At 46.3% G+C, this 25,831-nt stretch overlaps 1 long non-coding RNA gene across 1 annotated transcript in view; it reads right to left on the bottom strand.

Moving 5' to 3' along the window:
- LOC143822240 (uncharacterized) overlaps positions 1-21,057 on the bottom strand; it is a 45,234-nt gene extending 24,177 nt beyond the window's left edge. The window contains exon 1 of the long non-coding RNA XR_013226100.1: positions 20,901-21,057. This is a non-coding gene — a long non-coding RNA (uncharacterized LOC143822240). The remainder of the gene's footprint in view (positions 1-20,900) is intronic.
- Positions 21,058-25,831: the final 4,774 nt, after the last annotated feature.

Consider the following 25,831-nt stretch of genomic DNA (forward strand, 5'->3'; position numbering starts at 1 on the left):
GTTTGAAGGACGTTGCTGCTTTCGGAACTTCAATCAAGGTGTCCTTTTTATCTCCTTTCTGGTCTCCTTTCACAGAACTTAGCATGTACATTGGAGGAACTCTTTCACCTTAAAAAACACAGATTGGCTGGGTGCAGAGAGGGAAGAGAAGAGCAACGGAGTTCTTCTTCTGACTGCACACATGCACCCGTGAGCCAATATGCGTCAGGCACATTGCGCAGTTACAGTTCTCAGATAGCAATTTCATCACGAGCTTTGAACCTGGACATCTATTTGTCAGCAAAACCAGGACAAACACATTTGAAATCTGGCTTGGCAAAAAAACCCACACACTCCGTTTGCTTTAAAAGCAGAGCAGGACAGATTCTTGCAGGAAGAACACATTCATAGAATCCTAGAGTTGGAAGGGGCCATACATGCCATCTAGTCCAACCCCCCTACTCATTCTACTGCTCATTCTACTAGCAGCGGCCTTCAGCAATGGGCAATAGCTGGCCAGGGTGGGCTCGCACACAGGAAGCAATTTTGGATATAAGGATAGGAATGTTCACAAATTTCTGCTTGGGAAATGGAGATCGGGCTTCCAGCTTGCATGCAGCAGGCATGAGCATCCCCCCCCCCCCCACCACCATCCCGGCTGCCTGCTGGTCAAGAGCTGATCCATTCGACTCTTCTGATAAAGACAAAACAAGAAAGGCTGAGAGAACTAGAGCCTCCTGCTGGGAAGCTAAGGGAGATTCCTCCCAAACAGGCAGGGCTGGGCCGCAGCCACTCGAAAATTTACTTCTCTTCTGAAGTTCAAACAGAGACTGCGACGCACTCTTGGCGCTATTGATTTTATGTCCTCCAAACATATGTGCCACCTTAATTGTGATTTGTGCGATAGTTCAGGGGCTGAAAGCTTTCGTTTATCTCTACCTGGTTAAACAACTTTAAATAATAACAGGTCAATATATCTGTCCATTGGCGGGCTCATCTGCCCCTCTAACTTCAGTGGCGGGAAAGCGTGTTAAGCTCTGCTGTAAGGCCAGGAAGGTGCTCCCTCTTTAACAAGGTCAGCAATTTGCACCAGCTTACTTGAGATGATTGGAACCTTGCTAGTGGCTGCCGTGCGCCACGAGGAAGACAAGGAACCACAGGGAATGGTGGCCACTGAGTCCTCCTACACATGTCCTCCAAATACATCCCTGTCCAATGAGCACAAGCAAAACTTGAAAGAGGATAATGTTGCTTCATGTCACAAATGCTAGCCAATAGGTACTGAGGACTAACACAACTGTATTTGCTAGTTTTGCAAAATGCTGGCATTTCTTTTTATTTATTTATCCATTTGTAAAATATTTATTGGGTGATATGACCATATATGGGCATGTCAACCCCCCCCCCCCGCAAACACACACACACACACGGCCAATGATGTGTATGGAGGGGGTGGGAAAGGAAAAGTCTTCAGGTGGGTGTGTGCACAGCTATGCTTCCTCATCACATTGCACACCATCATGCCACCTCTGGTGTTATTTGAAGGCTGAAGAATATTTCAAGGGTTTCTCAATGGTAAAAAGAAGTTGAGAAATGGTGTTGTCTCCTCTGCAATTGACAAAATTAAAGCCTTTTCTAAAAGTTAGTTTTGTTGGGGTTTTGTGTCAACTTGGAAGTCCTATCCCACCCGCCCCCCCTCCCCCCAAAATGCACATTTCCCCACTTCTTCTATCCCGACTGGACAAAGACTAAGTCCTCATGAGTTAAATATGGGAAGCAGAGAATCCTAATGCTTGAAGCTGGACAATGTTAATGAGATTCCCGATGTGCACCAGAACCCATTGGCTACCCGGACTTTCTCCCTAAAGTCTCAGGTTTGTTTCCCATTTGTTCTGTCTTCCCACAAACAGGCTTTTACGTGCCCCCTCCCCATCACCAAGTTTGGAAACGGAGAGGAGGGGCAGTCAGATTGTGTGCTCAGGTCACTGGCAGGGGCTCATGGGAATTGTAGTCCATGGACATCTGGAGGGCCGCAGTTTGACTACCCCTGGTCTAGACTCTCTCTCCTCTCATGGTCAAACTTCAGTCCAGAGACTGTTCTCTCCCCCCTGCCCAAGTTCTATTCCATTGCTCTTCTTTTACCAATCAATGGCAATGTCATTAGCATGCAGTCACTGTCTAATTAACTCTGTATTCCATCACCACCACTAAATGGTGTGGCTGGGAGGCTCAGAGACAGAAGAGTCTACAAGGGTGGAGGATGCAGGGAAAGAACCTTGGGCCTCTGGGTTATCACAGCAGAGTTCGATCCAATCACAGAGCTGTGATCCAGACAGAGTGCAAGGAATAAATCTCCCAGGAAGTACATCAGAAGAAGAGGACGAGGAAGCATAAGAAGCAGCAGCAGCAGAAACAGAAGCAGAAGCAACAACCACAACTTAGGGGATTTCCACACCTTCCTGGTCCTCAAGAGATCCTCTGCCATCACTCCAGGGAATGAGGAGGACCACTGGCATGCTTCCAAGCCGGAGGAGGAAGACTTAGGCAAGGGGCACCCACCACCACCTTTCCTGATGCTCACCAGGTGTTTTTAGAAAGATAGGTGAGGCCAGGTGGGGGTTTTGCGCAGCAAGAAAGAAAGCTTGGTGGAGTGGTCAAGGAGCGGTGGCTTCTAATCTGGAAAGCCGGGTTTGATTTCACACTCCTTTTCCACATGCAGCCAGCTGAGTGACCTTGGGCTAGTCACAGTCCTGTTAGAGCTGTTCTCTCAGAGCAGTCTCTCTCAGACTCACCTCCCTCTGTTGTGGGGAGAGGAAGGGAAGGCTACTGTAAGCTTTTTTGAAACTTTCTGGTAGCGAAAAGCAGGGTATATAAAAAACACCCTCTTTCTTAAAGGCTCCTGATTGGCTGAACAATTCTTTTTAAAAGAAACAGTTCCTTATGCTACAGCATAAGGACCTTCCAGGTTCAAATGAAGGTAAGCAGCAGCCACTGGGTCGTCCCCTCGGCTGACGCATCATTGTATTTATTTAATTTACTTATTTAATAAACAAGGACTCGAGATGGATTACAGATTGTGAGACAGTATAATCAGCAAAATGGGATATTCAATAGCCAATGCATTAGGATTTGGGGAGCCTGGAATCGCCGGAATGAACCGAAGCATAGCCGAAGTGCTCACAGGACACATTAAGCGATGCAGAAATCCCATAAATAAGATCCTACTTACAATAAAGCACCCACAACAGTACAGAGCACAGCCTCTCATAATTTCTCTGAGCAACTGTGGCTCAGTTCGTACGCATCGTCTGGCAAGAGAATTCAGATTACCTCCCAGACGGCAAAATTACTCTTTGTAGACAACAGTCCAGGCATTTAAATTTTGGGTGCACCTAGAGCAGCCTTTCTTGCCCCCCCCCCTTTGTTTTTTTGTTACTGTTGAGAAACCTCTGAAACATTCTTCAGGCTTCAAGAAACTCCAGAAGTGGCCCAATTGTGCAGAATATGGTAGGGAAGCAGAGCTGTGGACATGACCACCTGGCACCCTTGTCCCTCCCACCCCTCCAGGCCCATTATTGGCCAATTTGGGAAGAGAGGGTGAGTTGACATGACCATATATGGTCATATCACTCAATCAATGTTTGTGTGTGTGTGTGTATGTATGTATGTATATATTTCCACTCATTGGGAAGTCTTTCCAAGACTGTCAAGAAGCTCCAAAGTTTCATGAAATCCTGGTTAGGAAAGCCTGACTTAGAAGCTAGTGTTGCCAACTTCCAGATGGTGGCTGGAGTTACAACCTGGGATTGCAGCTAAGCTATAGTGAACACTTTCCCTGGAGACAACGGATGCTTTAAAAGGTGGACCCTAAGACAGGGGTAGTCAACCTGTGGTCCTCCAGATGTTCATGGACTACAATTCCCAGGAGCCCCTGCCAGCAAACACTGGCAGGGGTTCCTGGGAATTGTAGTCCATGAACATCTGGAGGACCACAGGTTGTCTACCCCTGCCCTAAGACATTGCACCCCAACTCCAGGTATTTCCCAAACCAGAGCTGGCAACCCAACCAAGGGCACCAGCCATGGGTCCCTTAACTGAGAGCCACAGCCTAGAGCTGGATGAGAGCTCCATCCACAGAGAGGAGTTCAACTTGTACTTAGAAACCTTCTCTTCCTCCTTTTTTCATTCTTATGGTCTTTGGGGGAGATGCATTATAAGCCACTCTGGGTCCCCCACTTGGGAGAAAAGTGGAAATGAGGAAATATCTAATATAAGTTGTGCTTCGTTGAGGCAAGTTTTAACGGCAAAGAAGCAATTCCAATTTAGCAATAATGGCCACATATGTGAAACTGGAGCCCTTTTTGTATGTGTGTTCATTTTTCCAACTTAATTAAAATAATCCCACATTATTGGATTTCATGTATGTGGTAAAACGGCAACAGGATGGTTGTCAGGGAATTTCCCCTCCTCCTTTGCTGTGGTTTTCTCAACACAGGCAATTAGGAGAAGAACAGTGGACCTCGGAAACAGCAGGTCAAAGCCGTTCGACGGTTTTTGCAGGTTTTCGTACAGAACTGCAGCTAGGTTGTTAGACTTCATGAACATAAAGATCTCAGTCCGGCATTAGAATCTAGCCAACAGGAGTAAAACATTAATATCTCTCTCTCACCCCCACCCCCTTTTTGGCTTTGATTTTCTACAGTTCTTCAAAATTGCAGATAGAATGAGGAATTGGGGACTAGACACAGCATTTCGCTTCTTGGCAACCATGCTGTCCATTTCCCTTTCTTGTTTCTGAAAGCCAATTGGCTGCATCTTAGCACAATCCCCCCCCCCCAAAAAAAAAAGAACAACAACACACATACACATTCAAGGCTAAAAGCACAGAAAGCAGAGTAATTGTGGAATAAATGCCTCGCCTCAACCTGGGGCTAATGCAAAAATAATTAAATATGCTAATGTAGGTGATATAGGCAGAAGACAACTTTTCTGGGACTGTGCCCCACCCGATTTTCAGTTCTAAACTCATGTGAATCCAGCCCTGTCTCCATTCTTGGGATCAACCAAAGTGTAAAGGGTACTAATTCTAAGACTCTAGAGTAGCGATCCCCAACCTGTGGGCTGCGGACCACATGTGGTCCGTCGACTAATTGGAGGTGGGCCGCAAAGGACGCCCCCCCCCCGGCCCTTTACAACACACTTCGGGTGTCATTGTCTCCCATCACTCCCAGATGGGACTATCTCGTTGCAGAGAAACAAGCTCAGGGTTCCCATTGATTTGTCATTGTCATGAGTTAAAATTTCCATGAACATAAAATGTTCCTTATGTTCATTGTTGTGGCGTGTCTGTATCTTATTTTGAAGGGATGTTGAAACGTTACCATAGTGATCAGAGAGCGTTAGGGCAGTGGTTGAGAGTAGAGGAGTAAACTACCCCCCCCCACCGGGCCTCAGTAAAATTGTCAAGCGTTGAGTGGTCCCCGGTGATAAAAAGGTTGGGGACCCTCTAGAGGTATCTTAGGTCAAGAACATATGCTTAATTCGAACCAGTTATGGACAATAAGGTATGTAGCAAGCGTGGTTTTGAAAGGAGAAATGCCTGGTGGGCTCTTTCGTATGGCCTTGGATTACATCCAGGAAGCATAAGGCTCCCTGTGAGGACAATGGACATGCGCTCAATGAAATACACAGCCAACCCCCGCAACAATTACTGAAAGATATATTAGTTCCAGCGGTGTATTAGTTTACTCTGCAATAGCCTGCCTTCCATGGATCTAACATGGTGCTTCTCATTCATTTGGTTAAAGCTGTTTCAGAAATAACATATCAATAACATATTCAGTGCTGTGCCATGCACCCCACTGAGCCTTAATGTTCATGTGCACATTTACCAGGGTGCATGCTAGAAACCAGGTGCGTCATCCATGTTCAGAAATGCAGCTTCCCGCAATCTTGTGTGGGAGAAGCACCTTAAAGCAGGGGTAGACAACCTGTGGTCCTCCAGAAGTTCAAGGACTATAATTCCCAAATGCTGGCAGGGGCTCATGGGAATTGTAGTCCATGAACATCTGGAGGACCACAGGTTGACTACCCCTGCCTTAAAGGACAAGACTAACAAGGTCGACCCAGAAATAAATGGCTAGTGATTTGCCAGTCTGCACTATACAGGGACCTTTAGAGAGAACCCACCTTGATCAACTCTTTCATATGATTTGACTAAAAGCTCCTTGTTTGCTTCATTGAGGGGCGCATGGACCTCTCACCATGGGCTGATGCACCTGGAAGACAATACAGGCTGGTGGTTTCTTGCATTTGGCACAAACTGAGAAGGTTGTATGAATAAGCTCCAAATGCAGGAAATGGCCAAGGTTTGGGAATGGCTGACACCTCATACCTACAGTATTCCAGTGGTTCAGAAAGATCAATTCCACACTGGAGGTTCCATGCCGGGCTGCAGGCTGGAGTTTGAGCCAGAGAAGGTTGCCCTGCCTCTTCCTGCTCCCACAAATTTGGCCTGGTGCATCTAATCTGCCCCAGATTTGTGCTCCCGCAGGGGAGCCAAGGGAACAAAGTCCCCAGGAAAGAAATGGTCACAGAGACCAATCCATTTGACCTGTGATAAGAAAAAAAAAGTTTGTGGGAATGGTCCCAGACACGAGAGAAGAGGCACAAGGAAGGGATTGGTGGTCATCCAAGGTGACACTTTGGAATGGAACTTCAATACAAACGGCCCCTTAACCTCCCCACCTGCTAACTTTCTTTTCAGGCTTTTGCTCTGATTCATGACACCAAAGGAAAAGTAAAGATGGCCTTTGCCCAGCGGTTGATATAGCAAATAGGTTTTTCTCCAATGCCTTGGGAATGTATGACTCCGCTCATTTCAAGCGACTGCATGCGTTTGTGTGTGAGAGAGGAATTCTAGCCGCCCTCCCCAAACTCTCCTTCTCTTGGATTATTATGAAAAAGGAAGCAAATTGAAATTTATGATCCATTGGGTTCATGGCAAGGCTTAGCAGATAAACTGGGATTGATGGCTGCAGTCTGGAGCTGCTTGCTCCCAAGGGCTCCTTCTGACATCTTGGGGACTAGTCCACAGGAAGAGATTTCGGGACTGTGTGCTGGCAGCCCGATCCTTGGCACCAGTCTGCTGCTGCTGCAATTGGAGGCTTGTTTAGCTTGCTGCAAGAACCACAGAGCTGGATCAGGCATAAAAAGCAGTGGGCTAATCCTTGGAGTGGCTTGCAGCAGATTTCCCACATGCAGATACCCACATGGGACCCTCCGTCTAAAACACAATAATCTGCAGGTTTTTAAATGCCCCCAAAGAAAAACGCTGTAACACCCCAAGGGCCAAACCAAATGCAGATACCATTTTCAACCCACCCCAAAAAGCGCCTGGAAAGGCACCGGTTTCTGCAGTCTTTCACCCTTCGACACAACAGAGATTCCGTCTTTCATACAAACCATTAGAATACCAACTGTATGCGAGAAAAGCAAGACTCCTGAATTTTACATGTCCCCAGGGGGGATGCTGAATTGCAGTGTTTGTTATGTATGCAAAGTGGTGGGACAAGGCCTTAGCAGAGCAGACAAAAAGGGATCCAGGCGGAATCCGCTGCAGAATTTGCAGCCCTGTTAAACCCAAAGAGTGTTCAAAGACTTAAGGACAGAAACAATTCCTGTTCAAGCTAGAAGATGTTCAATTAGCCCCCAAGTACTGTATCAATGCATCCCACTTTAGGATGCAGTAAGCCTACTACACTTTCATAGTAATTTTATCCTGACATGATTTCAGTTTAACTATCTGTCGAGGTCAGGAAATCTTTAAGACTACAAAATCTATGATGGGATGCAACTGAGAACGGGACCCCAGTGCATTCACTGGCAGGGGCTTCTGGGAATTGTAGTCCATGGACATCTGGAGCGCCACAGTTTGACTACCCCTGTTCTAAGGAATAGGTTTTCCAGAGCTACAAAAGCAGCTACAGCCACTGAAGAATCAAAAGGACTTGGAAATAGGCAGGCTTGTGGCTCCATTTCCCCTTTAGTCTTTCCTTCTATTTATTCCTGCTTCTCTTTGCCCCATCCTCCCCCAGGCTTTCCTTAGTTACTTCTTATTCCCCTTCAGCTGTTCTTTTGGAAAGCGAGGCAGGGAATATTTTGTTTGGCTCCACCTCCTGCGGCAGCCATTTTGAGGAGGCGTGCACCAGCCCTTCTCAACATTCTAAACGCATGCCTGGGTGCAAAATGGCTTTCTTTGAGGGGGAGGGTCTACAGAATGCAACGCTTGGCATAACCACCATGTTGAAAACGGCTGCCCCTCTATGGTAGGATTTGGGGAGGGGGATTTTTGCGGCCCCTGCCTGGCCTGGGAGACATCTTCAAAGGCCTGCGGTGAATAAACGAAGTTAATACCCACTTTTAGCACTTAAAAAAGAAAAGGTGTAATAAGGTGAAGACTTTTTGCTCGCTTCTCCAATTCACCTTAAAAACTATCTATTAAAACCCAAATGCCATCATGAGGGAGGTCTGATTCTATAGAAAGAGCACGAACTTAAGGAGAGGAAGAGGAGGGAAAACTGCCCTAAGTACCAAGATATCAATGGCTGATCACAGAGACTGCTTCTCCCCCTGAAAGCTGGCAGAAACCACACCGTTCTTCTCTCCCTTAATCGGTGGCCACTTTGTTTAAAAAGCATGAAATTACCACTTTGCCTCTCCAAAGTACTGGTTACTGGGGAGAAGACGATTATTATATCAGAAGCAATGGGACTCAACAAGGCCAGAAACTCCTGCAAGAAACAATCACATGGATTTCTTAGGCATCCGTCAAGTCCGGGCAACTCTTAAAGAGCCACCAGCCCACCCCCCCACCCCCAGTTCTTGCAACACAGAGGTGGGGCAAAGTCACACATGACATTTTAGGGACTAAATACAATCTGCTCGAGAACAAGGAAGTGCCAGGATCGGCTGCATTTTCAGACAAGGGTGCACATGCAGGGGCAAGCTTCTGTTGGGGGCTGCGCAACATGCAATGCCCCCCGTCCACATTTTTCATATTGGGCCAACTTGGGGTTGTTTCACACGTGCCCAGTTGTTGCTTCAGTCCAGTCCAGTCAACTGAGTGAACAGACTGTCTCATTGTTGCATCAGCCCTATTTCTTCTGTTGGAATCCCACCGGTGGAAATTGGGCCGGTGGGTGGCCCTGAAGTTGTATAGCCCTGCCACTGGTACTTGTCACGTGAGTCTGCTGATCAGGAACAGCAGCCCTAATATATGGGTCATTAAAATAGGGGCATACAGTTGTGCGCAAGCTCCACTGGGGAGTTTAGGGAAGTTCTCATAGAATCATAGAACAATAAAGTTGGAAGGAGCCATACAGGCCATCTAGTCCAACCCCCTGCTCAATGCAGGATTAGCCCTAAGCATCCTAAAGCACATGGGTCATCTAATCCAAATAGCTTTGTGCAGACATCAAACTGACATCCACCAAGCTCAGTATTGCCTACTCAGACTGGCAGCAGCACTCCGGGGTCTCAGGTTGAGGCCTTTCACATCACATCCTGCCACATCTTTTTAGCTGGCATTGAACCTGGGACCTTCTACATGCCAAACAGGAGCTCTACTGCTGAGCTACAACTCCTCCCTTACTTGCATTGCCTTTCTTCTAGTGTGTGCGCATGGTGGGGTTGGATCTGTCTTTCTGTTCTTTCCCATTTCACTGAAACCTTCAAGTTCAGGAAGGCTCTTCAGACATATCACCCCGGCTGGTTCACTGATGTGGCAAGAGGTCATGAATCCTATTCCAGACTCTGTATCTACTAGCAATGGCACCAGAAGATGTTCCAGTTCTCCTACCTTGACATTCAGACATGACTTACTAAAGACCACCTTGTCTAAAGCAATTCAGAGGGTTACATTTACAGCCATGAGGACTAGTAACTTTAGTCTGTCTCAGAACAGGGAGCCAACTGTGTTGACAGTTGTGGGTTTGGCAACTAGCCTCCATTCCTTGTCAACCACTATGAGCATGTGGGCCCTTTTCTCTCTGGGGATTTTCACATTACCATTCTAAACTGGATGTTAGTAACAAGTATTGGCCCAATTTCAGATACACTGATATAGTGACGGGGTTTCATCCAAAAACTCTCTTTCCAGTAATGAGCCGTCTTGGGAGTGCTGTGGCCACTTCAACAGTGCTACATTATTTTCTTGCCCTTTTTCTCTACACAAACTTCCCCACAGCTTATTTTTTGAACATTCCAAGTAGGGCGTTATAGCACTAAATGAATAGAGCAGGGGTAGTCAAACTGCGGCCCTCCAGATGTCCATGGACTACAATTCCCAGGAGCCCCTGCCAGCGCTGGCAGGGGCTCCTGGGAATTGTAGTCCATGGACATCTGGAGGGCCGCAGTTTGACTACCCCTGGAATAGAGCATGTCATTGCAATAGGGGCACCATTGAGTTTGTTTGAATCAATGGCGCTGCTATAGCGCTGGATTGCTATATTGGTTTAGTGCCATCACAGCCCATTTAGGACCCTAAATAAATCCTGCAAGGAAGATTGTGTGGCGACCAAGAGTGTGTGTGGAAGGGAATGAGACTGGAGGAAGCACTATGAACATTTTATACAGCACACCATAGCGATTCGGAAGTGCAACAGATGAAAATTGGATGAAAGCAGGTTCCCGTCAAAGAGGCTTAGCCACACTCCACTAACTTGATGCAGGTGAGCTTGTATCAACAGGTAAATAATTTCTGCTAGTAGTGGGTTATTAAAACGGACCTGTCTGAAAAGACAGAAAAAATCCATTAGCAACCAGCTACTAAAATGGAATACAAAGGCAGCTTGAAAATGACCTCTCTCTTTCCCTTCTTATTAGCTCCCCTATTCTACCCCATCCAATCTCCCACCCCCTCCCAGCTGCTCTTGGTGTTTTGGCCTTCCTGCACTATGTACAGGGTTGGTCTATATGACCCTTGAGGTGACTTATAGTTCTGTGTTCTTATGCAGTGGCCCAGGAACTACATGTTTTTCTTCTTTCAGCACTCATTCTGCTCCCTGAATTTGCCAGGAGGGACCAAAGCATCACCGCTCCTGCCATCCCATAACTCTGCAAAGGGGTCTACAGATTGCTGGCTGTATGGAGGACAAAACAGACTTGTAGCATATTGATTGTGCTGTTAGCAAAGCACTCTCCTGTGCAATATCCAGACACAGGCTGTTTAAAAAAATGATCTCTTGAAAGCCAGCCAGTGGAACAAAAGAAAAGAAAAACCGTCAACAGACAATACGAACGGCTAGGATCATAAAAACATCTATTTTGAAGCACTGGCAAGGGTAACCGGCTGGTTTCCAGGCCCATGTAAAAGGGGTGGGGTTAACTTTTGAAGTCCTTAATGGTCTAGTCGATTGGAAGTGTCACTTCTCCTTGAACCAAGTCAAAGTGTTGGTCATTTGACCTCAGTGGTTATTAGGTCTGGCAGAAGCTCTCCAAGGTCCTGAAGAAGGAAGGGGCTTCAGAGATGCCAAGGATTAAACCAAGGTCCTTTTGAATGCTCAGCACATGCTCCACCACTGAACCATGCCACACCACATTCTTTGCTCTCCATTGGAAACAGAATACAGGACTAGACAGATCACAGAATCATAGAATAATAGAGTTGGAAGTGTCCTCATGGTCATCTAGTCCAACCCCCTGCACCATGCAGGATACTCACAACCCTATCGCTCATCCACTATCTTTCAGTGACTCCAACGGAGTATTTCTTAGGCTCTTAAACCTGGAACTGAGTTGTAAAATCTGCGCTACCTGGAATACATATCAGACTTCTCTTGAGAATTCTGGTTCTCACCAGCCAGGTTTCAGTGCAAATTGTACAAGGGAGACGCAAAGATCTTTCCATTACACGCCTAATCACTGCCCTAGTTTTGGGGATGGAAACGGATAGAGCGGACTTCTCTTCTTTTCCACGCAGCTCCAAGTTTGCTCACACGTCCGCCTCAGGCTGCTTTGTGCAACATCTCCGGCATCCGGAAAAAGCCACAGACCCTCGCAAGTGTGAAAATTCACACCGCTTGCCTGTCTTGCTAAGGAGAGCATGTGTTTAGAAGCTGCCTCGAGTCACTAAACACCCTCTCTTGAATGCCTCAGATTGATGGCGTGACCCCAGCTGCCTTCCTTGTTGTGTGCTCTTTGTTATTAGCCTAACAAGGGAGAGACGCTGCAGCCACCCGGTTGCCTGATGAGGACTAGCAAGCAGTGGAAGTTAATACAGCTACATTCCCCGGGTCAGTGCAAATTACACCTCATTAGCTCCGTTGCTCTCTTTTGTATAAACACCCTGTGCGGAAGAGAGAAGGCAGGGCTTCTCCTCCATGGCGTAAGCCACCGCGCTAGATGAGAGTCAATAGGGTGACGCTGATTTATACCGCCAGAGGAGCTGGCCCGGTGTTTTTTGATATTACATTTTAAATATTAGATTAATGGAGTTATGACCCCAGAAGGAGGCTCAAAGGAGCTGAACGCCGATGGGAGATCACATGTCAATTCCAGTTTAATCAGGAGTTTCTCTTCCACTTTGCATTCCCTGTGAAGGGAATAAGTAACTAGCAGCAGGGGAAAGTGTGCGCGCGCATGGGGCGGGGGAGGGCGTTGATCCTGCCTTCTTATACAAGCGACAGCGGAATCACCTTGGACTTTTGGAGCATGTTACGAAGGAGACCAAAGTTCTGAAGCCCTTAGGTAACATCAGAATAATATGTTCATTTTTTTTCCTTGTAAAAAGAACCAAATCCACAAGAAAGATTTCTTTGCACACTAGTTTGTCTTTCTTTACGCCCAGCTTCCCCCTCCCCCCATTAACATTAACATGTTTCCCAATACTATTTCTTCACCCCTGGTATATAAAAATGGCTTACCAGAATGAAAGGAAGGGAACGTCAAACTGGGAAAATGTTGTCAACTGAACCCAGTGGTACATGAGAGACGAAAAGGGCCATGTTCCCTCTACCCCCAGGGGTCATCAACCTGTAGTCCTCCAGATGTTCATGGACTACAATTCCCATGACCCCCTGCCAGCAAATGCTGGCAGGGGGTCATGGGAATTGTAGTCCACGAACATCTGGAGGACCACAGGTTGACTACCCCTGCTCTACCCTACAGCATGCAGGGTGGGGTACACTGAGCCGACAGATTACAGGTGAAATCACCTAACACTGCAACCTTCTTGAAGGGCTAGATCTGGCTGAAGCTTCCTGAGAACCCTACCCAGGTCCTCCTCCCCGAATCTGGAACTGGCCCGATTATTAGCCCTATAACAACCTTGCTTGAAAGTTATTCCCACAGAAATCAGGGAGATCTGTGGTTCAATCTTCACAGAGTTTTAAAAAAGGAAATGTCCAGTATGTGTGTCCCCAGTCTGGGCCACACAAGGGAGCGGAGATGTGGGTTAATCCTTCTGACATATGGTTTTATTCTCTCTTGTGCTGCTATTAGTTCTGGAAAAGGCGGGGGGGAGGATGCTTGCAGAAGACAGGGACCCCCTCTGTCCTTCCTTCCCAGGCTAACCGGTGCATGAGGATGTACCTTTGATAGGGGGAAAAAAACGATGCAAGAAGGGAACAATTAAATGCTCTCTTTGTTCTCTTGGCAGTTGTGATGCAAAAAAGAATCACTTCTGAGATTCTTGTTTGTTTGATTTTGGCTGGGATTCTTAGTGAAGAACTAGATAGGCCTTCATCCTGTCCAGCCAGATGCTGCTTTTTATAAGAAAAGACAAACTAAACTTATTCCCCCCCCAAAAAAAAACAAAAACAAAAAAACAGCATGTTCCTCTTCACAATTGGCCTGTACCCTACCAGACCACTCAGCACAGCCCAAAGCCTCCCTCTCTCCCTGGGAGCATCCTTCCATCTTAAGTGCTCTTCCGCTAATGGCGGAAGGACCACTTGGCAGAAGAACGCTCCTAATGGAGGAAGAGCCACTTGAGCTGGAGAAAGGCTCCTGCAGCTGAAGGGAGGCTTCAGACTTCACTGTGTTGAACGGCAGGATGCAGAGCCCAAGTTCTAACATCCATTAAGGTATACAAAAGGAGACGGTGTTTTTTTCAAGTGTGGCTGTGCATTTCACAAGGCACTACCTAACTGTGATCGTGACAAAAGTCTTCGTGCTAATTTCCGCCCTAGATTTCAGGGTTCCATTATGATCAGCAATATTTACTGGGCTGAGCATCTTGGGCGTAAAGTTGTATTTTCAGAATGCATTCAAGTAAAAAAAAAAACAACTGAAAGGTGAATGTGCTTCTGGGGGCAGAAAGAAGCATTTTTGTTGCTTTGTGCAACATTTTTTTTAAAAAACCCCTTTCAAAATGAACACTTTTGTGTGTTGAAACACACTTAATTTTTATGCCATTTTCATATTGCACTGGAGTGCAATTGGATGCTTGAACTGCGCTCTTGAGCAAGACAGAAATTGTTTTAAGGAGTGGGTTTTCCAAGAGACTGTAGTGAGTCTTGATTTCTTTATTGTGTTTTTATGCGGCACAGGTGTGCCGTTGCGCGTCTCTGGAAAGGGAGCACAAATTTTGCTTTTTCTGAAAAACAGCTTACTTAATTAAAAAAAAATACACTTTTCAACCTCAGAGGAATAAATTTTTTTTTCCTTGCACAGAATCCATTATTAGCTCTCTAAAATGTCCATTTCTTCCTGGAAGGTAATAAATGTGGGGAGTCAAAACATGACCAAACCACAGAATAAGAGCATGGAATCTTTTCATCCCAATTTCTCATGTTCTTAAGCAAGCATACATCTACTCTCCTAATGCAGACTATATCGTCATTAGTAAAGATATTTCACTTTTTTTACGCTAGCTTTTCAAATTTCACACACATCAGATCTGCTTTCTCAAAAAAAAAACACATTATTATATGCCACTGATGTGTGTTTGTGCATGTTACATAATATCAAGACCCAATGCATTAACAACCTCCAAACTGTCCTATCATTAACAGCCTCGCTCAGGTCTTGCAGACTGAAGGCCATGGCTTCATTTATTGAGTCAATCCATCGTATGTTGGGTGATATGTGGGGAGAGGAGGGACAACATTGGGGAATAATGCCACAGAGCTCCCCTTCCATAGGGGCCCCATTCTCCAGGTGAATTGATCTGTCACCTGGAGATCAGCTGAAATCCCAGATCTCCAGCCATCACCAGGAAGATGGCAACCCTCAGTGTTCTTCCTTATAACTTCTCTTCAGTACAATGCTGCTATAAGCCTTCAATGCTTGCCTGAAGCATGCAGACGAGCCTTTCTCAACTTTTTTTTAACCATTGAGAAACCCTTGAAACATTCTTCAGGCTTTGGGGAAAAAACAGAAGTAGTGGAATATCATCATCTTCATTGGATTTATTACCCGCTACTATTGGTCAAGCTGTCTTGCAACAGAGTACATAATAGAATACCCCAAATAAAAATACATAAAACCCATGAACCCCCTATTTAAAAACATAACATCCCAGTGGCAAAAACTATACTCCTCCCTCCTAATCTGACAACACTCCCCCCCCCCGCCCCGGTCTTCAAGGGACAATCTATAGATGCCTGTTTCACTGCAGATGGTCTGGCCTAGAGGGGTCCATCTGATCTCTCACACCCTGACCTCAACCAAAGACCTGGCGGACGAGCTTCCAACAGAATATGGTTGGGAAGCAGAGCTGTGTACATGCCCACCTGGGGCTCCTCCCCTTCCCACCTCCTGCAGGCCCATCATTGGCCATGTTGGGAGGGGAGGGCAGGTCGACATGACCATATATGGCCATATCACCTAATAAATGTCCACCAAATTAAAAATTATATATATTAAAAATGAATGAATTCCCACCCATTCAGGAAAGCTTTCCAGGGCCATCAAGAAACCCCAAGGTTACACAAAACCCTGGTTCAGAAAACCTGAACATTTTTTTTTTTTTGGGGGGGGGGAGGATTTCAACAGGGTATAATGCCATAGAAACCAACTTTCCAAACAGCCATTTTCTCCAGTGGAACTGATCTCTGTCTACTGGAGATGTCCAGCCAGCCAACATCTGTCAGGAGATGTCCAGCCAGCCAACATCTGTCAGATTGCAAACCTAGTCCTACCACATCAATCTAGTATAACCATATTAATGTAGAAGAGTGCATTTGTAGGCAAGCATGAGAAAATCCCTGGCTAGACAAACATTGGCATTTCAACCGTAAATCATTAACAGCTCTTCTAGCACAGCCATGCAAGGGGAGGCCCACAGTGGAATACTGTGAGTGTGAACCATTTCCTGATGGCCTTATTAGATCATTTTTATTACAGGAGCAAGGGGAGGTGGAGCAGAGGGCAACCATTGTGATGATACAGGGAGCTGGGGAGCACCTTGTTATTCAAAAAGGTTACCGGGGGCAAATGCATCTGGGTTCACTAGCAAAGAGGAGATTAAGAGGAGAGTTTTGCAAGGGGTAAGAGGGTAAGAAGAGAGGCAACAACAGATAAGACATGTGGCAATCAGAGCTTGCACCAAAAGCGACGACAAAGAGGTGAGAGCAGAGGCAGGAAAAGAGCCAACCTCAAGGGGAATTTATAGTGAAACATTTCAGTACAAAACATCCTCCAACATGCATTCACTGATAATCAAGGGCAACCCTCAAGAGCTTCTTGGGAGGGAGTAGAAAGATGAAGGTATGACTGAGCTCGTAAGGGCCACAGTTCCGGCCCTTATAATACAATAGACCTTATCAGAAATTAAGAAACATGAAGCTACCTAAGGCAATCTCACTGTCATCCTTCCCTCATACACAGGTTTTCCCCTTTGTTTCTTCTTTCTTGCTGAGCAGTCGCTGTATCTATTTTCTTCTTTTTTGTTGGTCTATGGCTGTCCCATCCTTTTTTATATTTGGATGATGCTGTCCTGGCCCAGGGACTTGAGGGAAGGCATAATTATTTGCTTCTATTCTACTTCTGTAATGTCATAGAAGAAGCTTCTTTAAAAAAAAATAACTTGAAGGGGAAGGGAAATATAAGTTCTGTAACCCACCTCAAGCCTCTGGGGGGATGCGGGTGATAAATAAAATAATAATAATAACTTTAAAAGTGCTTGAGTTTCATCGCGGTTACGGTTTTGAAGGCAGAGAGCCACAACCAAGTTTCCAAAATCCTTCTGTATACATCAACCAAGGGATCACTCCTCTCTCAGGAGATATCTCCCTTTTCATCAAACAGGGATTACTCCTCTAGACTAGAAGCTCTGTCCCTACTTGGTTTGAATGGGATCTTCCTCTCGCTCCTCTTTTAGCCTCCTTCCTGATTTTCAGTTAGGGCTAAATTGATCTTCAACTGACAGTTCTCAACTGTCATGTCTTAACTGACACTCTCCGCAGAATTCTGTATGAACAGCTTCTCACACAAAGGCATTAATGCCGGATAGTCATCACACAACCGTATACTGAATTAAACCACTGGTCCATTAATGTCAGTACTGTCTACTCAGACTTGCAGCAGCTCCCTAGGACCATATTTCCCATCACCTACTACCTGATCCTTTTCTTTTACTAACTGGAGATACCAATGACTGAACTTGGGGCCTTTTGCATGCAAAGCAAAGGTTCTTCCACTGAGCCGCAGGCCCTCCTGGGGACAGTATTCTAAACTGATGAGAATTAAAAGGTCACCAGTGTTGTCTCTGCCCTTTTGCTCAAATCAATAGCCAAGTCACGGGCCAATGTCTATTTAGCTCTTTTCAGGCATGCTGACTGGGGGGGAAATAACCATATTTGGGAGGGAGGAATAGGATCATGGTGGCAACCTCTGACCTGACATTGAAATATGTATCTGTAAGTAGCCTCTGCAGTCACGTGGACACACACAACTTTGAACACATGAAGCTTTGTTACATGGAATCAGACCCCTGGTCCTTCAAGGTCAGTCTGGACTAGCAGTGGCTCTCCACGGTCTCAGGTAGGGGTCATTCCCAAGACCTCCTGCCTGGTCCTTTATAGCTGGAGATGCTGAGGATCAAATCTAGGACGTTCTACATACAAAGTTAATGCAGCCCCTCCTTGTTCACAGGTGTGGCACCCTCTGGGAAAATATGAAAGGATTACATGGAGAGAGTTGCAAGGACGTCATGTGACACATCTAGAAATTTTGAAGCTATGGGACCCATGGAAGAAACAAAATGGGGGGTATTGAAATGTATGGGAAAATATTTAGATAATAAACTACACTTTTAAACACCTTTTTTGTAATTATTGAACATATTAGATAATATAAAAAACTGCCAATAGTTAATATGAACAAAAGAAAATATACCTGTCCAAATGAGGGATTTTGGTGTCTTTTTCATGCGACATACATATTTAAATGTTAACAATCTTGCCTTTCAAAGCATTATTTATGTGGGACACATCTTCTGTGTCTCATCAAACGGAAATGTAGACGGATGTGACTTCTGTTGCCCCACCCAGGAAGTGCACCAGAAGATGAGGAGGGCCCAGCCAACAGCCACGCTAGCCCCCGGGGCCTGGGCAGCTGCTACATGACCTGCAGGGGCCAAAGAAATTGTTGCCCCACCCCTGAGGTGTTTGCAGTAGCCGCGCCAGCCCCAGAGGCTAAGGCTGCCGCTGTGTGACCCGCGGAGGCTGAGGTGGAAAAGCAGGTAAGTAGGATGAGGGAGGGGGTAAGGGAAGGGAGTATGTGCATGTTTGCTTGCTTGGAGAGAGGTAGGTTGGGAAACCAACAGGTAAAGGGGGAATGGGGGGCAAGGAGAGGGAGTCTTGGTCTGTGTGTGTTTCCGAGCGAGGGAGGGGAGAGGAAGCAAGGAGGAAGTTGGGCAACCCAGATGTATGGGGGGAAATGGGGGGAGAGAAGGGAGTCTCTGTATCTCTCTCTGTGCGAGTGTGTTTGTGATGGAGGGAGGGGGCCCTGACCAAGTTGCTCCAGAGCAGGTATGTGTCCCACATACCGTCTGAGAGCCAGACTGTCAAGGCAATTTATTTTCATTCCAGAAGTGCTTTGTTATTTTTCACATTTTCCACTTTTTTCCACAGTGAAAAAAGCAGAAAGAAAGCCCTCAGGGGGGGAATGCGTTCCCCCCTCCATTTCCACCTCCCCCCCCCCACACACACACAGACCAGGTTTTCACACCTCTAGTTGTGGCTTTCCTGAAACAATTCTAGGAATTGTAGTTTTGATAACCTGCAGTGCAGAAAATGCTGTAGTCAGACGCAAATAGAGGTTCTTGGCTCCCAAGAGCCTAAAAATGAGTGTTAAACCAGTTGTGAATTCACCGACTCTCTCTCTCTCTCTCTCTGCAATTACCTCTTTCCAAATGTGAAGGGGAGGATACCAGAAAAGCCACTGCTGCTACCAAAAAGTAGGGTGGGAGTTCGAGAGTTGTTTGTGTCCAGGCCTCAGCCCCTCCCACATAGTGTCCTTGCTGCTTGGGTACTGAATCCCAAAGAACTCCTTCTGAAGTGAGTTTGGTTTAGTGGTTTATGAGTGGCCTGGAGAACTGAATTTGATCCCTACTCCTCCACACGCAGCCAGTGGGTGACTTTGGGCTTGTCACAATTATCTTAGAGCTGTTCACCCTGGACAGTTCTCTCAGAGCTCCCCCAGCCCCACCTACCTCACAGGGTGTCTGTTATGGGGAACGGAAGGCAGAGGTGTTTGGAAACCATTTTTGGGACTCTTTCAGGTAGCGGAGAATCACCATTTGGCCCTCCTGCATACTGTATATCCTTCTGATAGACTTTCTACCTCCCATACTCCTGGGTACTTACTTTTGCCATCCACACAAACTCCCAGAAATCCTGAGGCTGTGAACTTCCTTGTAAATCTCAGTGGAGGAGATCACTCAAGTCTTGATTATGTGAGTCAGGGGCTTTGGTTGAGCATACAGAAGGTTCCAGCTCCTATCTCTGGCCTCTTCCAAGACCTTGCCAGTTACAATTAAACAATGACAGAGCTGCCAATATCATAAGGGGGCATTTAAGAGTAACTTCTCTCTTGCAAATATACACCCTTGAAAATATACACCCCACAGCTGGAAATATACACCCTCAATACTCCGCAGAGTCCTTTTCTCACACTGAGAGGCTGATTCTGTGAAGGTTCAAGGGGGTAGCAGGTGACAGTGGATAAGTGAGAGGGTGTCCTGCATAGTGCAGGGGGTTGGACTAGATGACCCAGCTGGTCCCTTCCAACTCTATGGTTCTATCCTTGTCCGATCACCCCTTCCCAGTGAACGGCGTAGAAGGATACTTTCAGCTTGCTAGAAACTGTATTCATTGCAGCGGCATGATCTGCCTGCCAGGCTGCCTTCTGATTTTAATAAAACACTTCACACCCCAGCTGTTTGGAACTCTTGTAGAGTAACTGTAGTTCGAAGACACTCATCCCTATTGGTATGCTTCTAGCGTGGGTTTTGCGCGCCTGACTTGTCCTACCAATGCATCTGAGTCAAGATTCATCTCGCAGCACCCCACACCCAGATTTAATTACTAGGGGTGCGAGGCAGACTCTTGGTACATGGTAATATTTAAAACAGCCACACACACACACACAAAGTTAATCCCCGAAAGCAAAACAAAGTAAAACTGGGGTCTATGTTTAACAGTGGCCTGTCCAGGTCAACAGGGGCAGGAAACATACAGCCTCGTCAGAATGTCAATTTCTGAATCAAAAGACAATTTCCAAGCCATTTCAGTGAGGGGAGGAAGATCCACAAGCAAATGCAAAAGTTGCCTCCTTGAGATCCTCAAGCTATAAACTGCATGCAGACAAACAAAACACTTTTGGCACCTTAGAACAAGCGGACAGAGCAGTAGCCTCAGGCACAATCATCTTCAACCTGAAAAACAAGGGAGGTGAGAATGCCCCTTCAGACCTACCTGGGTTTCAGGTGCTGCTGCTCAGGGACTCAATCAGGAGTCAAGAAGGAGTGGTCTGTTCTGGGACTCAATTAGGAGTTAAAGCCATTTAGGATATCCTCAACAAGCTTTGAACCCGCCCCCGAAACCAAGCAGCTTCATTTCCCTCCCTTCCATGAAAAAACAGGTTCCTTTCAGTCTATATTTAGCTCTGGTTTAGGGTTGCTGACTTCCAGGTGAGGCCTAGAGTTCTCCCAGAATTGCAACTGCTTCTAGGTGCGATCAATTCCCCTGGGGAAAATGGCTCCTTTGAAGAGCAGGTAATACAGAATCACATCCCCAATGGAGCCCCTTCCCCAAACCCTTCCCCTCTCTTGGCTCTACCCCTAAATCTACCAGCAAGTTAGCTCCTGTTCCCTGTGTGCATTCACTCTGCAGGCTCAAAGTGGATTCTCAAACATGCCCCCACCCCATGGTGGTTCGGAGAAAGGAGAAGAGCATGAGAAGGACCACATTAATGGCTGCCACACCACAAAAGCAGCCAGGTCTTTTAAAAGGTTTATTGACTTGCAAAGTCATCCAGTGCAGGGGTAGTCAACCTGTGGTCCTCCAGATGTTCATGGACTACAATTCCCATGAGCCCCTGCCAGCGAATGCTGGCAGGGGCTCATGGGAATTGTAGTCCATGAACATCTGGAGGACCACAGGTTGAGGACCCCTGATCCAGTACACCAAGAGGGTGGATGTTGCCAAGTAATTAATGACTACTTCTTCTAGGTTTTTTCCCCCACCCACCCCCCTTTCATTTGCTGCTTTCTGGATCTGCTGAAGACTAGGCAAGTGGCCTGCCCTGCACCTAAGTACCAGTTTGGCATATCTAGGATTACCATATTTTGAAAACTTTTAAGAGAGAGAGAACCTACTCCCTGACTGCTTGAAAATACTGATCGTTATGACAGATCTCATTTTAAGTAACTCTGACTTTAAGTGGTAATAATTGCTACTAACTAGGACAATTCCTAACCTGCCAACCCCCACCCAAGGAGGATATTTTCTTCAAGTTTTTTTTAAGAGCCCAGAAGAGGGTGGACGCACACAAAAAGAGCACTTGCCCCCTTTAAGAAAGGCTATCTGTTAGCCCTGCTGTGCCTGAAAGCTAGCAAGAGGTTTTGCTTCCTGAAAGAATTTTCAGCGGGACTTGGATGTTATTGGGGAAACCAGGATTGGAGATGAGCTGGTTTAGTATTGCTGCCTGGTGTAGTGCAGTAAATACAAGGCAGCGGCCTTTGGGGGGGGGGGCAACTTATCCTCTTTTATCTGTTAACAAAAGTGTTCCTCCCAAAATAGTAATAATCTAAAACATCCTAGCGTAGCATGTCAGGGAGAAAGGTGCTGTTATGTCTGTTTAGCTTTTCCTTTACAGGGGCTTCTTTGGATGTAGAGGAATTTTGAAAACAAAAGGTAATGAAGTGGTATAGTCCAGGGGTAGTCAACCCGTGGTCCTCCAGATGTTCATGGACTACAATTCCCATGAGCCCCTGCCAGCAATAGCAATAGCTGGCAGGGGCTCATTGGAATTGTAGTCCATGAACATCTGGAGGACCACGGGTTGACTACCCCTGTCCATTCTATCCCCATCCCACCCCAGGCAGCCCTGCATGCTGCAGTAAATAGGAACCAATTGCTTCTGCTTCAGAAACATTGGTGCAGCTGTGTTTTCCCTATTTGGGGAGGGGAGACTGTACTCCAAAGAAATTCTCCTAGGGATGCCAGCCTCCAGATGCTGGTCTTAAGTCTGTTCTGCAACAGACTTAAGCATCAATTCCATCCTAACCGAGACTTTGACTCTCTCATGCGCATGTGCCTGTTCACAGCCACAGAGTGTCTCAGGGTTGCAATCCCATGTAGAGACAGACATGAAGAAAGTTGAGCGTTGTGCAGGAGAGTTAGTCTAAGATGGGTGGTTACAGCATTGGACTAGTGTCTGGGAGACCCAGGTTCGAATCCCCACCGTGCCATGGAAACCTGCTGGGTGACCTGGAACCAGTCACGCACTCTCAACCTGGCCTATCTCACAGGGATGTGGTGAGGAAAAATGAACTTGAGGAAAAGAATGCAGTTTGCTCTGCATTCCCAAAGGTGGGATAGACATGGAGTTAATTAATCATTTCAGGGCCTTAGAGCAGCATGGTCCTTAAGGACATAAGGAAAAATTGGCTACAGCTTATAGGAGTGTGCAAATGTGTATGATAAAGCTTCTTTCCTATCACGCAGTGAAGAATCCATGTAACATGCGCAGAGTGTGGAAAGAGCTTTAGCCAGACTACAATGCTCAGTAGACATCAAAGAATCCACACTGGAGAGAAACCATCACAGTGTTCGGAGTATAGAAAGAGCTTTTCTCAGAGGGGAAATCTTGCCTCTCATGGAAAAAAAATCCACACAAGGGAGAAACAATATAAACGTTCCACACGTGGTAAGAGTTTCGGACCTCAAGTAAAAGTGAATAGAATACTGCACTATGGTTGGGGAGATCGAGATTCAAGAACTTGATCAGCTGTGGAACTCGTCTGGTAATCTTGGCCTACTCTAAAGGCATGTTGTGAAGACACAGGTGAGAACTCTGTAAGTTATCCTGGCCTCTTTGGAGGGAGGCCACAATAGGAAATCTCTCAAATTCACTTCCAAAAGCCACCTAGTGGAACATCCTGGAGCATTGGAATACTCTTCGTGGCCCGTGCCCAAACCGATTCGTCTGGAGCAAGTCCGTGTGAAAGCATATTTGTGTCTGCGTGGATATTTTCAAGAGTAGAATTTTTGGAGGGCTACATATCTGTGTGCCAAAGCAGGGTTGTGCTGGGAGAGGACTGCTGCCCAAACCAAAAACAAACCAACCCGAATGCGTGCGGTATCTTGACAGAAAATTTGTTTTTAATCTTATTAAACATCCCTCAGATCAAGCATACATCACAGACACCTGCTCCCAAGTTCGCTCTTCCAAGAGAAGCCAACGTTGCCCCTTGAATTAAAGCTATTTGTGTCAGATTCAGGAAAAGGTACAATGGAAATAATCTGTACGAGTTTCCCTTGTTCTGCCATATCAACTTATTACCCACTATAGACTTACCTGAGTTGGAAGCATCGCACGACCTACTTGCCTGTTAGGCTAGGCCTTTCCTGCTCAAGAAGTCGGGAAAAGGTTACAGAAATGCCCATGAACTGGGGAGGAAAATCCATCAACACACTGATTGGGTTGTGCTAAATACGGTGTTGTTAGTCATTCTATTGGCCCATGCTAGAGAGCATAATTCACACAATTCACCACAAGACAGAGGGAAGATGGCCTGGTAGGAGCCAAGCTCATCAGGTGATGAAAGCTAAGCAGGATCGGTCCTTCTATGGGAGACCACCAAGAAAGACGCTGGGGAGGAAATCAATGGCAAACCACCTCTGCATCACATTTGCCTTCAAAACCTCTGGCTCAGTTGCAATTTGATGGCACTTACGTACCTATGTCCGGCAGGATCTGGGGCTAGCCCGTAAACACACACGAGGGAAGGGACTAAATTCTGGTCTTCCCTGACTTCGGTCTAAACAACACATGGGATGCTGCCCCTTTGGCCAGTGCCACCAATGGACTTTCTCATGCTTGCCCTGTTGATAAATTGTCTACAGCAGGGGTAGTCAAACTGCGGCCCTCCAGATGTCCATGGACTACAATTCCCAGAAGCCCCTGCCAGCATTCGCTGGCAGGGGCTCCTGGGAATTGTAGTCCATGGACATCTGGAGGGCCGCAGTTTGACGGCCCCTGGTCTACAGCGTAGGTCATTCCTTTCATTTTGTGCTTTCTGTTTGTGGCTCTCTTCTGTCATCTGTGCTCCTTTGCAGGACGTTAAATGACAGAAATGGAATGGAACAGCAGTCAGGAGTCTGGCAAGCTTTTCCACGCACCCCCCTATGTGCATTCGACATGGATCGGCTCATGACCTTTGTGTCTTTGCTGTGGCTCACGCTCCCTAGCTAGAGGGAATGCTAAAGCGCTGCACCCATCAAAAGTCTACGACCTGCAATTGAGAAGAAGATCAGACAAGGAGGTTAAAAGTCCCTTCCAGCGCTTGCCATTGAAGCGTCTATAAAGGGACACAGAAGTGACTGTAAAAAAAAAAAAAATCCGATTTGCAAACTTTGTCCTTTCCAGATTTCATTACTTGCAGCTCTGCATCTGCTATGCTCTTACAGCCCTCTTTGAATTTCTCCGCTTACCTAACAACTTGCAGTCATTTCTATCCGAGGAGTCCCACACCTTGATCGTTTCCACATTAGGAGACATAACTTGTCTCTTTGGATTTCCTTTGGATGCTGGGAGTCGGCCCCAGACTTTCCACCTTTGGGCTTTTCTCCCCTTATTTCCCAGGCTTTGCTCCCTTCCCCTTTTCCAAAAATGTATATATTTTTTTAAAAATGGTGCCTGTTTGCACCCTTGTTTCCATTGTGCCCCTTAATCCTCCATTCTGAGCCCTTGATTGCCTCCTCCCTCTCCCCATAGTGTCCCAAATGTAATTTTTGAAAGAAAAAAAACTGAGTTATAATGTTATTACATAATAATGTTATAACATTATAACTCTGCTGCGTAAGACTGCAGAATGGCGGGCACAGGGAAAAACCTGATTGCACATATTTCTGCATTTGATAAATCCAAATTAGACCCCGCTAGTCCCTGCTTTAGTGCCACCCAGGTTCTCACAGGTATGTGGGACACATACCTGCTCTGGAGCTTTTAAATCCATCCCCCATCTTCCTCTCTCCCTCTCACACAAATAAACACAGACAAACCTCTTCTTTCCCCAATTCCCCTCCCCCTTCTTTTCTTCCCTCTTCTTTCCTCAACCTACTCCCGGTCCCTCCCCCCAACACATACACACAAAGCATACACACAAAGAGTCCTCCCTCCC

The sequence above is a fragment of the Paroedura picta genome, chromosome 12 (assembly GCF_049243985.1).
Source record: "Paroedura picta isolate Pp20150507F chromosome 12, Ppicta_v3.0, whole genome shotgun sequence".
Classification (NCBI taxonomy): domain Eukaryota; kingdom Metazoa; phylum Chordata; class Lepidosauria; order Squamata; family Gekkonidae; genus Paroedura; species Paroedura picta.